This window comes from Nanorana parkeri, unplaced genomic scaffold (genome assembly GCF_000935625.1).
Source record: "Nanorana parkeri isolate BGI_ZX_2015 unplaced genomic scaffold, ASM93562v1 scaffold657, whole genome shotgun sequence".
Lineage (NCBI taxonomy): Eukaryota > Metazoa > Chordata > Amphibia > Anura > Dicroglossidae > Nanorana > Nanorana parkeri.
Window position 1 is genome coordinate 780,010 of NW_017306925.1, and position 15,143 is coordinate 795,152.

Genomic DNA, 15,143 nt, shown 5'->3' on the forward strand with positions numbered 1-15,143 from the left:
CAGGAAAATAATGGCAGAGACCACTGTAATGACAGCTGTGCATGTGACACCGGGACCTCTCAAAATGATCCACGCATACAGATCCCGCATCAGGTCCTCCAATAACCTGACATGCACACAATTATTCACTCTCAGAATTATCCCACTTCCTGGTGCATGATCACATAATTCATCACCAAATACACCTACTGCAAAAATGACATTTATTTTTTATACTACAATATTTTTCTCATGGAGCAAGCTAATATTAGTAATCTTATGACATAATACCATTGGTTGTGGCGGGAAATAAGACAGGGTGAGCCAGCTGGCTGTGAACCTGGCCAGTAACTACAGCCAAACTGCATGTGCAACATCATTACGAAAAGTGTCATTTACCCCGATTAGATTTGATAAACATTGGCTGAACTAAGCCAGCTTTTGCTAAATTAAATAACAAACATCATTTTCTCTTAGGAAACATTTCATGAATGCACACACATTCCTCTGAAATGTCTGGATCACCCTGACCTTAAAGGGCACCAATGCAACTGCAACTGCTTGACCTCATACTAACTAAAAACAAAATGATTGTCCAATTTAGCAGAAGAATGGTCAGCACTTCAGTGCTGCCCCAAACCAAATACACAGATGAATTGTAGTGGACCCAGAGCTTGATTTCGGCTTGGGCCATAGTCTAGGTGGAAGGTGTGTCAGGGAGAGCACACAGAAAGGCACACATCATGCTACTGCCAGTAATGCATTCTTGTATATTAAAAAAGGTAGAAGACCACGCTAAGTAAATGATACTTGACATGCTACAACAATCTAATTGGATGTGCCGCTAGTTGGAAATCTATGTTCAATCAAAACCTTGTCGCATGGAAGCATACGATCAAGGAAGTGAGTGCTCTTTCAGTTGAGTCGCTGTGGACTGATTCTACCATTAAGCAGCATATGTAGTGAACTGATTTTTGGTGCTAAATACAGTTTACTGTATCTCTCTCTTGGTGATCCGGGCGAGTTGCAATATTGTATCAACAATAGAATTACATGTTTACAAAACTGTGTCTTCCAGAGAAGGAATATATATGTTAAAGAGGGCATTTGTTTGCCTTACTACAAATGGTATGGTGTGGGTGTGCCAGTTCGGATCACTTGTGGAGCTGTTTTGCGTGTTTTTAATTGGCAACACTGCCAGTTTTTTTTTTTAGTGGATGTAGGTACAGTGTTAAATGTTGATTTTTGTATTTTATTAACAAAGATACTGTATATATTTTTGTAATTTGAGTAAAATTGTCTTTGGTCCTTAAATGTAGCCATTATAGTTTAGCTTGTCAATAACAAGCAACTCTTTTTCTATAGATTGCTTATATGTATCTCAGCTAATGAGCAAGAGTCAGCTGTCAAAGGACAGCTGATTGCTGACTGTTTGTAATAATTGAGGACATAGTATGTTTACTGTGTCCCCATTTATGAATGAACAGGAAGTGCTCTGCATCACTTCCTGTTCATTCACAACCTGCGGAGATAGTATGTTTACCATGTCCCCAATCATGAATGAACGGGAACACTCAGTATAGAGGATTCCTGTTCATTCAAAACTAAAATATTATATAAAAAAAGAAATAAAAAAATATTTAAAAAAGAAATAAAATTAAAATATAAAAACATTTAAAAAGGTTATTTAAAAAAAAATTGGTTTTGGTTTCGGCCTGACATTTTTTTTATTTTTGGTTTCAGTGAGAAAATTCCATTTCGGTGCACCTCTAGTAAATCTCATTGTTCTTTAGGTGGCATCCAGTAACCTGCTCTCCCAAGGTTTTTCAGTGGTAAGAGGAAACTTCAGAATGTTATTAGAATGTATTTAGAATCATACAGGAGTCCCCCAAATCATATGAAAGTTGATACATTTATTGCAAAGTGATTCAGAATATTGCCAATATGCTACTGATGTCAGACTTACATCACTGATAACAGTGCACATTAAGAGACAGAAGTCAATACTTTTTCAAGTTGTAAGAAGCATTTTTAGGCAGCATACAACCTGTATACATCGGCACTGTACTAAAAGAAGAATGTCCTCTCAATTTACCTTTAATTCAAATTGTAGGAAAATTAATTGGAGCTAGACTCAAAAGTATTTCAAGAAAATCTGCAGCCTGATATTATTTATTCCATGCTGTGCAGATTCCCTTCTTGCAAACTAAAGAGAGAGGTGATCAGAACCAGGAACACATTAGCCTGCATTTGTAGACACCCATATTTATGTCCCTTCAGAAAATAAGGATACTAGAGGCCATAGTGACTTAGTAAGTGGAGTGGGTGGCTTCACAAGATGAAAGCCAGGATGTTAAAATCGAACCACAAAACGGGTAGGCTGTGCCCCCTAAGTGTGAAATGTATATGTTTGAGTGCATTTACCCAGCAGCATGTTAGAAGTAAAGAGGTTTTTTTTTTTAAAAAACCTGCTATATGGATAGTAATATACCACTCAGACCACAATATGACAAACAGTCAAGCAAAAAATTGCCTTCCCAATTATAAGCACACTGGTCAAATTAGTGCATATAACCTTAAATGTATGTATTTTAGGCACACCATTTTGTATCATGTGAATGCATTGTTACTGGATTGATCTACCATGCAAACTAAAAATTGAGGCTGTAGTTGCTGATGACAGATATACACAATGAAATACACAAACAAATCTAAAGTATTATGTCCTTTGAAAACAGTAGCTCATCATGGGCTGAAATAAGCAGCACAGGCATGCCTGAGCAGTCAGCAATTAGCGGCAGTTATGGGGTTAATCAGGAAAATGCCTGAGGAGAGGTTATTATTTGCTGTATCCAGGAGACACAAGGTGCACTTATCTCCCCAAAGCGGCCAATTTTACTAGTGATACAGACGCTCTCACTTATCTGAAAAATACATCATTTTCTGCTTTAAGGTTTTCTCAACCCTACACATGTGAGAAGGAGATTACCTGTTGATGTCTATCATTTCACTCCTCAATCTTCCTTCCACTGTTTCATAGTTTTTCTACTAAACTGTTTTCTTTCTTCTCAGTGACAGTGACTGAACGCACGTGTTTGATTCTAAATGTTTAATGCTGGCAGGACTTCCCAATAAAATCAAGGTACAAGGAAATCAATTCATTTAGCTTTACAGATTTTGCTGAATCTGGATTTTTTTTTCCTTCCAGCAAACAGGAAAATCTGACAAATTATTAATTATTATTTTTTTTTTTAATTTCAATATCGTTTTCCTCAGGCGAGAAACTGAGTAGCACACTAATCATCCTATCAGTGGGTCACAAAAAAGCAATGACGGTTCCATAGCTTCTTCCCTTTGCTCTTGTTTTTTTGAAAGGCAAAGTATTTTCTGTATAGCATAGACTTACTCTTATATACCTTATAGCATATAAAATATTCTTAAAATGAAAGCTTTATGATTTATTCATTGAAGTCATTTGCTGCTCTGATTTCCCTTGGGATTATATTTTACATGAGGAGTTTAGTTATGCAGTGTGCCTTTGCTAAGCACGACCAATGGTACTGTTGCATAATGTTTTTACATGATGTTCACCACAAATATACTTCTTAGAAAGTTTGCATATCTCCAGACAGTCCTGATTCAAACAGGATTGTCCACATTATTAAGACTTAGGAAGGTTCATATTAGAGGTGTTTGGGTTAATTCTGGCCATTTTTAAGAAGAACCCCAGTGTCTTGCAGTAGCCTTGCAGTGTGGGGTAGCCCTGCTGCGAGGGTTACATTTTGAAAATCCTGGTGATCTGCTTAAAAATATCCCTTTTTCTTTAATTCTCAGGTTCAACAGCGTTCTGTCCTAACCTGTTACTTGGACCTCCATGTCCCCAGTGTCCCTGCTTTACTAATGGAGAAATTCAGACTATGTAGTTTAATAGGGATATCCCAATACTAGGCATTTTTACAAGTACTTGTGAAAATGCCCCGATTCTTGAGGCCGATACCAGCCCTTTAAATTTGCAAACCGCATCGGCTGTCTGAGTTCCTGCGCTTGTGGGGACCTCGGCAGCCTGGTGGGGACCTGAAGTAGCTGTCCACGGCAGTGCCTGTCCAGTTGTATATCTCCTCCTCCTCCTTCCTGGCACAGGCACAGCCATGGACAGCCCCACACAGCACAGTACAGCTCCGGACACCGGCACTCTCCACAGCATAGGCACTGCCCGCAGAGCCCTGCAGCAAACCAAATGCCACCCGAGTGAGATTGGCATGCAGCCTGGTGAGATGTATTCTGCTGTGGGGGCATGTATTCTGCTGTGGGGACATGTATTCTGCTGTGGGGATATATATTCTGCTGTGGTGACATGTATTCTGCTGTGAGGGCATGTATTCTGCTGTGGGGACATGTATTCCGCTGTGGGGACATGTATTCCGCTGTGGGGACATGTATTCTGCTGTGGTGACATGTATTCTGCTGTGGGGGCATGTATTCTGCTGTGGGGACATATATTCTGCTGTGGTGACATGTATTCTGTTTTGGAGACATGTATTATTTTGGGGCATGTATTCTTCTTTGGTGACATGTATTCTGCTCTGGGGACATGTATTCATTTCTGGTGACATCTTTATTGAGTGCTGGTTAAAAACTGCCCTAAAATCATGGTATTGTTTTAGAAAAAATGTCACATGTCCATTTAAGAAAAAGTATTGGTAATTGGTATCGGCAAGTACCTCAGGGAAAATACTTGTACTTGGTCTTAAAAAAGTGGCATTGGTGCATCCCTACTGTTTAACATTCCCAAGTCACTGCAGTTGGGCTGTGGACAATGGAGAAAGCACAGGGGCAGGAAAGAAAGATTTTTTTAAGCAGGAGGTAAGCACATGACACACATAAAACGTCCACGTATTTACAGACTGGACTGCCAAACAGTCCAAACTTATGTTGTCAGCCCAGTCTTCAATGGGTTTGTTCATCTAAAGAGTCTTGGTATTCACAATCCGTCTCGGCTCCCTATTTACTGCTACATGATAGCCAAAGAAATCTGCATACTGTGGAACAGGATGTGTTCTTATTGTTTCATAGGAACTAAGCCTTTGTACAAACAGACTTTAACAGACTAGAAAATGCTGAAGGAGTGGAATAATCTTAGCTTTTAGAAATCCTTTCAGATGTGTCTGAATTTTAGAGGCAGCAGTGTCAATGAACAGTGATAGGCTATTCAATAGGACAGTGCCAAGAGAAATTGTAATGTGCGTATGTGTGTAATTGTAAAGTGTAGTAACCCATGACAGCCACTTGACATTATAATTTCTCTTAACGCTACTTCACTGAATCAGAATATGTTGTAAATATATTTTTAACAGGGGAGGAATTTTTCTCTGTAACTGATTTGGGGTTGTATTATGTGGTTGGTCTATATACAAGCAATGCTTTGTAGGGTTCTACTTTACAACACACACAGGGACCATGGGGAACAAAAGTAGCCACCCTCCAGAAGGAAGGACAGTGTCAGCATGAACTCAGAGATGATTTGAGGATCTACAGCTGAGTGATACACAAATAAGATACATTTCTGTTTATAGTTAAGGTACTTAATGCATTTTTAAGGTTTAACTCCTGAGTTTAGTGTCACTTTAAGATCTATCACGAGTCCCTTCTATTGTGTAGCTATTCCTCCATCTTTATTTTCCTCTGCTGGCATCCTCTGATATTTTGCTTTCCCTCCGCAGGTGATGTTGCTGTTTCTTTATGCAGAAACTTGTCTGATGGTAAAGTCACTTTATCGACCGAGAGCTGTTAAACAGCCTGTGATTATCTGTATGAAAGTCGGCCAGCCTTGAAGTGATGTGACAGGAATGGCTGTATTCTATGTGATCTTTACTTAATAAGGATCTCACTTCACTGAACTAGAGGGCTTTTTCTGCCTTAACACACATTCTGAAGCTAAGCTGATCGGTAACTATAAAAATAAAGGATGTACCTTTGCATAGAACTCTAAAAGCACACAAACAGGACCTATATCAATAGCTAATTTATACCTTTGAATCACAGCGTTTGAATGGATGACTAAAGTTTTATATTGCTTAAAATAAGGAGGCAAAACACCAGTCACACAACTAGATAAAAGCTAGGCTTTTGGGCAAATTGCAATGCCTCCATTCAGCACTTTGTCCAAGGTTTCAGTGCTGTTTTCACCAACAATACGGACATCATTTTACATTTATAATCGATAAATGAGGTTGACTAATCATGTATGCAGCAATAGTCATTTAAGGTGTAATTTTGAAATATTGCAACTTCTTGTAGCAGATGCTGTAATCAGATATGAAACATTTAACAATTATAGTCTCTTTAACAGGTTAAAGTGATTGGGTTGTAATTACACTGGGGCCTTTGTGCAATGATCCAGAGCCCAAAATGCAAATCCCAGTTTTTTACATCACTTGCCTATTTCTAGGAAAATGAACAGGCAGAGCAACAACAAGAAAGCTTTACCCTTAGAAGGTACAGACAAATACAAGAGGCTTTAGAGCTCTAGAGGGATAGATGAAATTACATTCTAGTAAAAGTTTTACATAAAGCCTATACCTGGAAAAAAAAATCCCCACGCAGAGGGGCTGCCCCATGCACCGCAAGGGTTAACTGCTTCTTAAGGCAAAGCAGTTTTACATAACTGATCCCCGCTCGCCTAGAAGCTGGCGCTCTCCACATCTCCCTTATGCTTCTCCTTTGGGCACCGCATTATACGTAATTACGTCAGTGGGCCTCTGACCACTGGAGCAGAGGGGAAGAGGCTGCAGATGCCAGTCCAGAACCTGTGGGAGCGGAGATCAAGTAAGTTAAAGTGCTTTACCTGGGTACCCTAAACCTAAACAGCCCATTAAGCCTTGCAGTTGGGCTGTTCACGCTGAGTTTTTCCCTAGAGATAGGCTTTAAACAAACATGAAACAGGGGATAATGGGAACGATCCCCTTTTGCCAGGGAAGATCAGTTTAGTAACATATAAATTCACTAACCGTTAAAAATTAACATAACCTGAGCACTACTGTATGTCTACCCTGAAAAATCCAGGAGAATGCCAAATAGGGAGATCAGCAAGCATGTGATAGCAATAAAGTTAAATGTAGAAGAAAGAAATGTAACAAATGCAAAAAACTAAATGTGCCTACCTGCAAAAATGAAAATGGCGCCACACATGTTACATATCGCTGTGAACGTTGGAGTGAGAGCAATAATTCTATGGCCATCAATCACTGTTTACACCAAACTGATGAGCTGTAAAAGCTTTTAAAACATCGTCTATGGGAAATTTTGGGTATTGTAGTTTCTCTGCGGTTTCACGGGCCCACACAATTTTAAGGCTTGACATGTTTGGTATCTATTTACCCAACGTGACTCGATTTTTTCTATTTTACCAAGAAATTGAGTATTATATTCTGTTTCATTGCATTAAATGTCATCTTAGTGTATTATATCCTACAAACACTGGTTTGATAAACATTGGCGGAAATACTGTGCAAAAAATTGCAACTGCCATTTTTTTATTCTACAGGGCCTCTGCTTTCAGAAAATATAGCTACATGCCCTCCCGGAGGATGTTAGTATATATCCTCCCATGACCCTTAAGAGAACTATGGGATAAAAAGGTTACCCCATAGGTCTCTTTTAAGGTACTTGAATGCATTTTTAAGATTTAACTCCTAAGTTTAGTGTCATTTTAAAGTGGACCATTTCAGAGTGCATGTTTTTGAAGCCACAACTGCTTTTTCGGCAGGAAAGTGTGGGCTTAATTGTAAAATGGTATTTGTATACTGTTTGGTCTACATCCCTGTTTCACAGCCTTTATCTTAAATTGTAAACTTGACAGAAAGACTACAGGGATAGAAACAAGTTTGGTACTCCGGGAGCATCACAGAGTTGTTTCTTTGAAACAGGAGACTGAAGTTTAGGTGGTTTGAATATCTCATTTGGATACTGCCTGAGGGGCTCTATTAGCAGGCACACTCCGTTGGGTGTGTGCCTGCACTAAAAGGATTATATTTCTCAGTATGTCTGAGAACACCTTGACATGAAAGAATTGGAGTAGATGCCTATACAGAGTGAAGCCAAGACCAAATTTCTGAGTGTGTACCCTCTGCGGCCCCTACTGGTAAAAACAAGTAAAAAACAAATGAAATAAACACTACAGCCAATTTTCCATCTAAAAGAATCTGTAACTTGGTGTGAAAACTTGGCTGAGGCTCTGATAAGCTTTCCACAGCCCCCCAATCCCAGAAAAGAAACACCCATACTGGAAAATGATTAAAAGGTCCTGCTAGGACAGGGAGGTCCTACTAATAGAACCTCCCAGGCAGTATCCATGTGAGATATCCAAACTACCTAATCTTGAGTCTCTTGATTCAAAGAAGCAACTCAGTGATGCTTGCTAATACCAAATAATATCTTACCCAGGACATTGTGAAGGAACCAGTCACAGTACCAGATATGTAATAGCCTGACTGGGTATTACAAATTCCCAGTCAGGTTTGTAAAACATAGTTCTTTTTGTAAGTCTCCCTCTATACATTGATAACACTTCAGTATTAGGCTTTTAGCCTCTATGTTTGTTTAACATGTATCCAGATATCTTTCAGTGTTACTGTGACTAGTATTCCTTTCCGGTAGCTGGAGGGTTATTATACAAACAGTAAACTACAGAAAAGAATCAGCATTTACCACTTTTACTCAAAATGAATATTTGACCAAAAGAGCGAATCTTGGAATATCTGCCTCGTTACCCTGCTCTGCCTAAAGAGTCAACTTCCCCTAATTAATTCTCTGCTCAGCCAGCCAGCAGATGCTGCATTTGACAGCGTTGTTGGATTTCAATCTACAGAATAATAACCAAAACAAGCAAAGAGATAGCCGAGTCGGTGGGAGAGTGTTTAGTAGGTGAATGCACACGCACAATCATATGGAGGCCAAAATTACTTATTCTAAATTGCCAGTGAATTCAATTTAAGAAGAAGCTGCTTTTTCCTGGTTGATATTGACTCTCTCTGGCCCAGCACTGCGTGAAGCCCACTGAATAAACTCACATCGCTGAATTAATATTTCCAGCACTCTTGTACATGCATATGATGTACAGGCAATAAACTAACAAGTTAAAAAATGAATTACTAAAAGATGGACTTCTGAAAATCTTATTTTATCATATACGAACAATCACAGTAGATCTTTGAGATTCGTGACTGGAAGTTAAAGAGCTGCTAAGGCATCATAAAAAAAGCCATTAATATACATCACAGAAACAGATATAAACATTTCATTACTTGATAAAAGTTGAAATATATTGTTATGCTTTATATTAGCTGCATAGATGAAAGCAAGCTATTGTTTGAGAGAGACAATATTAGGGAAGATTTTGTTCTTGATTTTGCTGATAAATTGCTTTTTAATGCTGGGGCTCTAATTCTAAGTAGGACTATTGACTATATGGGTTTTCTCTGTGCTCTACATTTTCACCCAGATGATTCTGGTAGAGGACTGTCTTAATTTGGGGTCTTTGTTGTGAAGGATTCTTTGTATTCTGGGGCTTTTGATGTAAAAAAAAAAAACTCTGTGTACTCTCTAAAGTACTACAGAATACATTGGTGCTATCTAAATCCATGTTTTCCAGTAAGCAGTTACAGACTGATTTTTGTAAACCCAGAACTTTCCCATAATCCCCTTGCATACCAGGACTCTAACGGTAAGAGAGGAAGAGCTACTGCCATGAGCCAATCTACTTGGGAAGAAGGGCAGGAGCTGTTGATCCATTGACCTTTTGCCGTCATTACAGTAAGATAGAACATACATGTGGGGAATAAAATACAAATCCAAAATGTATGATTGTCACACTGTAACCCCATACCTTTTGAATTTGAACAATCATTCTGCTAGCACAAACTGTATAGTGTATGTCCCGTCTATTACTTTTTTAGGGTATCAACAGGTTGATGCGCTGTTGACAAAAATATTCTTTAGAAGGATTGCAGCTATATGTATATTACATTTCGTCTACAGAGCTGCAATATCCCCTAAAACTTTTCTATTATCTGAAAATGCCATCAGCAGATCCTGCTCGTGTTAAAAGCTGAACTACAGGCAAATATCAGGTTGAAATATATTTAATAGAGCTATCTTGCCTGCCAAATTATTTGTATTTCTGTCCTTTCAATTTGACATTTATACAAGTTGCCACAAAGCAATCTAGGTCACCTTCCTCTCCCCTCTGCTCTTCCCTCCTGTCAACATGCTTCCTGTCAGTTCCTCAGTCTCCCAGTCTAAATGCTGCTCTATGGATCATTACAAAATGCGGAAACCATGTTAAATTACTTTACTCATAACAGTTGATTTAAATTACTTTTTGAAAAATTAAACCACTGCATTTATTGGTGTGTTTACGCTACTCTTACTCTGGATTTCAGTTTTAAGTTTCAACAGCCCTAAATCCAACAATTGCAGAGGAACAGAAAGCAAAGGATGAAACAATGTCATATTGAAAGTATGGCTTCTGCTGATACCCTCCCTTCATCTCTGAAGATTTATAGAGAATATAGATGTGGTGCACATAAGCTGCTTCTGTGCCCCCTACACACCTAGCTGAGCCTCGGGCCAGGAAATGCCCCTCTGAGCTGCACTTAATGCCATCTGCTTGGGCTGATTTGCGAATCCTAGCACAGCCAGAAAGCCCGAGACTGATGATGTACAAGAGATGTAAGCACTGCTGCTTCTTCTACTGCCACTGGCGAGGTCTTTTAACCCTTTGACATCTTATCAAAACAAGACACTTATTTTCTGTTTATTATATAAGCAGGGTTAGTACAACATGGGGATCATTAACTCGTCCTTAACAAAATAAGTTTTCACATCTATTATTGCCTAAATATGCCTCTGAAGGAAAACAATGTATGTCTGTAATACAGATGATAATGGGCCCAGTTATGAGTATGGAAATACAAATATCTTACATGGAAAAGGATAGTCTAATGAGACAATGGGGTTGATTTCCTATTGTGGTTGAGAGTGTCCACTGGTAAATGTTTACTCAGCTCAGTGAATGAGTTAAAGCTAAATAAAAACTCACATTGCAAAGTGAACATGCTCCCTGACCTTAGTACATCAACCCCTCTGGGTGCAATGTTCCTCAAGGTTTTAGTTAATGTAAACCCCCTTCTGCAAAGTGAGCAATTTGAAATCATTCTGTGATGAACAAAGGCAGAAGCAGAGGTAACCTTCATTATAACCGTTTGTTAAACTGGAGAAATAGACAGCTGACATTATATGCAAACTTCAACCTTTTATGTAGAAGCTGAACTTAACTCACCAACTACTGCTTCAACATTTAAAGGAAAAGTCTACTGTTCATGTTAATATGTCGTTTTGATCACACCAGCCTGTGCATAATATGATCCGTATAAAGCACGCTCATTTTAAAGGGCAGTGTGATGCATTGTTACAACGCATCACACTGATTTATTTTTTCCCCTTTATTGAAAATCACAAAAAACACTTCATTCAACTTGTGACGTGCTGCTGTGCTTTGACATACAGTGACGTGGATTGCTGCATTATTACACAATAGATACCACCATACATGTATAGAACAAATAATTATTTTCTATGTGCCCTTGCATTAAGACTGTGTTGACTAATGCAGCTTGGTGTGAGCCCTGAAGGTACTACCTGATTATGAATTGTATTTTCATATGAGCACTTTGAACTACACAGTTTTTTGACAAGTAACTGGGCAGTACTGTACTTATGAGATGTTTAAAAACATGTATGTCATACTGCAGTTACCAGCTGCATTCATTAAAAGGCATTTACATTGTGAACTGTATGCTGTTTTTTTTATACTGGCAGTATGATTCTGTATTAAAAAGAACCATTGTGGTTTGGGTCATTTTGATATGTTTTTTTTACTATTTATATTTTGCAAACTGATGTTATATAGTTACATTTTACTTTGAGCATATGTGCATATTGTTTTTTGCTGCAATACCCAACTTCAACCCAGAGCTGTCCCCAGCAGCTCTTCCTTTTCACAACAAGATGTATTCCAGTGTTCCAGGTTAAATAATGGCCAGCATCATTCAACCCACTTCTTCTGAGCCTAAATTGTCAAGTACCCACCCCAATCTATGACTGGAGAGTGAAGAAGATGTAGCACAGTAATGAGCTCATCTCTCTGTCACTCTGCTTTATTATCCTATCAGCTTGCATTTTGTCAGCTCAGGAACTCATTAGCTACTTGTGCTACTTCTCCCTCTTACATTATGAGCTCTGATGTACAGTGATTGTAAGAGATAAATACCCAGTCAAATTCAGGTACTCACCATGCTTGCATTTGAAAAATACATTTAAAAATGTAAGCAATGAATATAGAACTGCTTGTATGCTTCTTTTATACCTGTCTAGAACACCTCTTTTAAAATAAACCTTTATCACATGATAAAGGACTCATGGAGCACTATCAGTTATCTAAAGGAACAGCTGTGGCTGCCTCTCTTGAGGCCTTCTTTGTGTCACTGAAACCTCATATCACAGACCTGGTGGAGATTGAATTATGGAGCAGGCCTTTCTTGCACCTCACATCCAACACCTCTGGAAGTGGCAACAGGGAATGCAAGGGCACAGAGTGGCACAAGTGCTGGATTTGCAGGTAGTACTAGATCTGTCAATGCTGGCAGGTGCATAGATCAGGCAACTGGACAGGAACCGCAGCAACGCCGGAGTACCAGAGTAGGCAAAAGAAAAGTGGACTGGATATAAGCGGAGGTTGGTAACAGCCGAGTAGCAGGGGTATTAATTAAAAAAAACAGCATCACAATCAAGGATTCAAGCCGAGGTACCAATTCAGGAGACAGATTTGATGTCAAAGGTTTAGGCCAAGGTCAGTAACAGCCAGGCAGCAGAGGAACAAGGCAGTAAGTAGAGTCAAGCAGGCAGACCAAGGTCACAACATGTAAGCAAAGGTCCAAGAGTAGGTCACAGCATAATCACAGAGTCATACACAGGAAAATAGACAGCAGGTCAGGTCACAGGTTAAAAGGAACCAGCTGAAGACTAATCAGCAATCTCTCCCTGCGGTGTTCCAGTCTATATAGGCCGATTGGTGCCAACACCAGTGCTGAGTGTGCACACTCACAAAGATTTATACTCAAGAAGATATAAATAAAACAATCAGGAAATATAAATTGCAGTAGTCCGTGGCAACCAGTCCATTTTTCATTACTTTAGTGACAACACTGATCTCCTCAGATCAAATATTCATTAGTTGATCAAGCATAATTAACTAAAATCCAGTTGGTTGCTATAAGTTCCTGCATTTTTTACATCACCACTGCTTTTCACGCTACTTTTCTGTATAAAACCTAGGGTGTTTGACAATTTTTTATGAGTGATGCAAGCCTTGTCATGCTATAATGTGGGAATTCAAATGTACTTTGTAAGCACTGAACAGCGGATCTACTCAGGCCATTTCTATTGATTTTCATAAGAATTACTTTAACTCTTACATATGAACCAAGCGAACAACTGCTTGATTAAATGACCCTCAAAAGACCTTAACAGAAGTAGCCAGTCATTGTCCACTATGAATAAGTCCCGAAGAATATTCCTCTACAGTATTTCTTGAGAGTGAAACCTTGAACAAAGCAGACCCCATTAAACAAGATGTCTTTTGTATTAATAGGAGCCAGCGATGGGCATGTTGAATATTTAATAAGGGCTCTAAAAGCTTTCTTAAAATTGCTGTGAGTACCCATTGCAATGGACAATACATCTTCCTAAACAAGGTGTCAGAATTCCTCACTGCAGCAATGTGAGAACACCAAGGAATGTCTAGTTATCCAAGGCCCGCTTTCTGCCTCCAACGCTGGCTCTCCAATTCTCCTATTTCTTTTTCATTTCAGTTTCACAAAAATAAATTCCAACTTATGAAATAGCAGCTGCAATTTCCCTCCTACCTCTTGGATGAAGTTCAACTTTCTATATATCTGCTTTATGTTTTTGTTTTGTTTGTTCAGTCCAGAAATGTGTCCGAATATCCCATGTATTTAGAGTAGGGATGCCACGATACCGATACTCGGTGCCGATTCCGAGTATTTGGGCAAGTACTCGTACTCGCCCAAATGCTTTGATGCCTAGCACGAGTACTTCCGGTATCAGGAAGACGGGCAGCGTGTCATTACACGCTGCCCGGTTTTGCGATTGACCGGGAAGCGGCTTCATGCTCTCTCGTCACTTGTGATGAGAGAGCATGGAGCCGACTTCCTGGCAAATCAGGAAGCCGGGCAGCGTGTAATGACGCGCTGCCTGGCTTCCTGATTGGTCGGGAAGCTGGCCAATCAGGAAGCTGGCCTCGTGAGGTAATGACGCGACGCCCTGCTTTCTGATTGGCCAGGAAGCTGGCTTCATGCTCCCTCGTCATCTCATGACAAGAGAGCACAGAGCCGGCCTCCCGGCCAATCAGAAAGCAGGGCGTTGCGTCATTACACGGCGCCCGGCTTCCTGATTGGCCGGCCAGACGGCTCTGGCTGGGTACCGGGCGAAGGCCGCGTTCTCGCTGGAGAGGCCCCAGGGGGTGACAGGCTGCACATACTAAGGTAAGAGGGGACTTTCTTGTTAATCAGGAAGCCAGGTGGCGAGTCCTTACACGCCACCTGGCTTCTTGAATGGGACTTCCGTTACTTGGTAATTGGTATCGGCGAGTACCGAAAAAAATTATCGGTACTCGTACTCTGTACCAAAATACCGGTATCGGTACATCCCTAATTTAGAGTATGCAATCCTAATTTTGTGCATACATTTATATGCTCTTTGAAAAAGGTGGAATATTTAAAGTGTATTTCAACCCAGGAACACCCAAAATGTAATATATTACCAGTCCTTAGATGTGATGGGTGCATTACTTTCCTTTTTTTAGGCTTTTTTAAAGGCGTATTAATTCTTCATGGTTGACATAACAGGGGGCATGGCAGGGGTGTGTCCTTTTCTTGCATACTTTGTACCTCCTTGTTATCTCAGAAAGTTGCATTATCCACAAATGGCCCATATCACTCACTATCCATTTCCCAATTTCTAAATTTGATGATAACAGAATTACTTCCTCCTTCCAAGACACTCTTTTTTCTTAAAGGAGAACTATG

The 15,143-nt window shown here is 39.7% G+C and overlaps 1 protein-coding gene across 1 annotated transcript in view; it reads right to left on the reverse strand.

Annotated features, from left to right (window-relative positions):
* Positions 1–15,143, reverse strand: part of LOC108792550 (solute carrier family 12 member 9-like) — a 165,820-nt gene that overhangs the window by 90,491 nt on the left and 60,186 nt on the right. The gene's annotated exons all lie outside the window — the stretch shown is intronic.